General features: G+C 33.2%; 1 long non-coding RNA gene across 1 annotated transcript; it reads right to left on the bottom strand.

Moving 5' to 3' along the window:
- Window positions 1-886: 886 nt before the first annotated feature.
- LOC108972124 lies at window positions 887-2505 on the bottom strand. The gene is made up of 4 exons (XR_001993611.1): window positions 2445-2505; window positions 1730-1864; window positions 1357-1592; window positions 887-1287 (listed from the first exon to the last, which is right to left on the bottom strand). It is a non-coding gene; the product is annotated as an uncharacterized LOC108972124 (long non-coding RNA).
- Between the last annotated feature and the right edge of the window lie 433 nt (window positions 2506-2938).

The following is a 2938-nucleotide window of genomic DNA, read 5'->3' as shown; positions in this document are numbered from 1 at the left end:
TTGCACTCAAACAGTGGAAGCCAGAACTGCCAACAACAAAACCATTATGATCTGCACTCAAATAGATTTGCTTGTTTTTATTATGGGCACCTGTTGACTTGCGCGATTGATTGCTTGAAAAATTCTACGAAATTAAAGGATGTGGGTGGATATTAAAAAATAAAAAAAACAAAAATTAAAACGCCACCATCAAATATTAATTTCTCTACAAACAACCAGTCGCTCATAACGATCAGCAAGTGTTCAATTTTATTGCTAATTCTTGTGTAATCCTTAATTCCGCATTTCCACAATGGCAACAACAAGCTATGTGTTTCAATTTCTCGGTTTCTTAAATGTGTAGTATTTTGCCCCGTTAGTCAAATACCTTTTGCCGTTGTTGTATTGAGCACAAGTTTAGAATGCGCACTCAGTTAGTCCACAGGAATTACAACAACAATCACTATGAGTGGCCTGCATAATAAATTCCTTGCTTTAATTTCTGTTTGCCTGGGGCAAGGCTGGCGCCAGATTATCAGTTTTAGAAAATTGTGGGATCGTAAGAGAAGGAAGAAGAAGAAAGATCACTTTCGCTGCTCATAACATGCAGTACGGATCTTTTAATGTTTAAAATTTATAATTTCAGCGTTGAGGATTTGTTTTAGAATCTAGACTCGCCTTCGTAAGGTCCAAACTGCTTGTCAACTAGACCAGAAACCCAAAATACCGGAATATAAGGGTACATAAAATAGCTAACAACGATATTTGAGTAAGACTTCGTTTTGACTAGATTTCCTTCAGCAGCTTTTTGAGCTTGGAATTTTGCGTTCTCAAGTTATCTTGCAATACTTGCCAGTTTATCAGATTTTCATAAATTATAGCAGGAAAAAAAGATAATTCAGACAGATTTATGAGATATATTAGCCATTTAATATGTTTTTATGCCTTATAAGTAATATCATATAAGTATGTATCTACATATGGATCATAATACCAGATCAATAYTTAAATGTATTTCTTATGCGCTCCCAATTGTCAGCTTGTTTCGTATTTAGAAGCAGGTGATCACAAAGCGCTTCCAGTTAGTTGGTGACCTGTCACACCAAAATGCCAGCTTCATCTCGACCTTAAGATTCTGCGCGGTCTACTAAAACGGGTGCTCAGGCTCCATATAGTGTTTTAGATATGTATAAAGGCATTTTGCCTTTCATTTTTGGTCGTGTGGAAATCAGACATACATAGGTTTACAGCTTCCTTGCATTTTTAAAGGTATTCCATATATAATATGATTGTAGTGCGCTGGTAAATCTGTGGAAAAATATTACAAATATGATTTAATATTACTCGAAMCCTTAAAATCAATCTYGCTTCACTTACTTGAACTATCACATTTCTATTCTCCTGCTCACGTACGTTACTGATCGATCACAYATATTAAATAAATCGTCATTAATGTTAGGCGAAGTTTTAGCGCAGCCATCCAAGCAGCAGTTCACATTATTTTCGTACAATACTTCCATGCTAGATATAATATATGTATGTATGTATGTTGGTACACATATTTGTCCTTTCCAATAAAATACCGTACACATTCCTTACATTTCCATTTGTCCCTATGAAAAATAAGAAAAAGAATATAGTTCAGTAAGCTGTTATTTTCTCTGTGTTGTTGCGTATTGTACTCATAGCATCGTTGGCAGTGCTAAAGAAAAAGCAATTGGAATTCGCAAAGAAAATGAGAGGAACTCACTTTTTATTTACAGTATTTGTTGCTGCATATTTGCATGCAGTTGGCTTATGTTCACCTGATGTGCAGTGACAGTGTGCTGTTAATTGACAGATGTTACTATTCACCTGTTCACACTCGATCTCTCTCACTGTCTTTCTGCACAGTTTTACGAACATGTGTAATTGGAAATATGAAATGAGAAAATTTAATGGCATACCCACAACTTTAATGTAAGTTTAAATAAGAAACAGCACGTTTTATGAAAAATAAAATTTTATATATTTAATAATATATATATATATATAATAATAATTTATTTATTAAGTAAGTTGGTAGTACTGTTAGTGATATCTATACAAAATTTCCGTCAAAATATTCATTAGTATTTAAGATACGCGTCGTTTTGTGAGGTTCTAAAGGTAAAGTCTGCGCTTTTACTATGTTTGAATTCATTGAACAAAGAAATGCGATAATGCACCATCTCATACCATATTGGTTATTTTTTTGTTCATGGTAGTCCATTTCTGCATACTATACATATATAATAAGGGTTGGTAATACGTAATACACCTAACGTGCTACTCAGTGCTTTATGATTAACAGCTAGTAGCTATGCATAATCTAATCTGTTCTAAGGACTACTATACATCATGTGGCAGCCACATATAGTACAATGTGAGTGTTAGAAAACATATTCTAAAATTTAAGATTCTACAGTTGATCGATATTTACTTACCGCTGGTAATGTGTGCAATTTATTCATCTCTAGCGGCTCACGTATTGAACACGCATATATGTATAGTGAGTCACAAATCTAGAGCCACTGATGAAATTCGACGCCTAAAAGTATGCAATAATCAAACAGCTCTGAGCCTCTGTTGGATGACATACATATATAGGTAATAAGTAAAGAAACATCTGCATATGTATACAGTTGTAGCCTAATGTATGTATAAATAAGTATACGTAGTAGTAATAATTTTAGTTGGAGAACTAAAATTAAAAGTTATTTGTTTTATGAAAAGGTTTTGAAGTATATTTCATAAATACATTTTATAATAACGCTTCATATGACACAAAAAAAAAAAAAAACAAAAAGAAATAATCATCTAGTGTACAACTTTGCAGTTACATTCGGTGCACGCAAACCTTACCTCACTTACCTAACCTTACTTTCTTAAATTTTTTTCGACCTTTTTCGTTCGTTCGGAAATTTCTTAAATTTTATTT

This window comes from Bactrocera latifrons, unplaced genomic scaffold, assembly GCF_001853355.1.
Source record: "Bactrocera latifrons isolate USDA-ARS-PBARC rearing strain unplaced genomic scaffold, ASM185335v1 scaffold_38, whole genome shotgun sequence".
Taxonomy (NCBI): domain Eukaryota; kingdom Metazoa; phylum Arthropoda; class Insecta; order Diptera; family Tephritidae; genus Bactrocera; species Bactrocera latifrons.
This window is presented reverse-complemented; position numbering and strand designations above follow the sequence as displayed.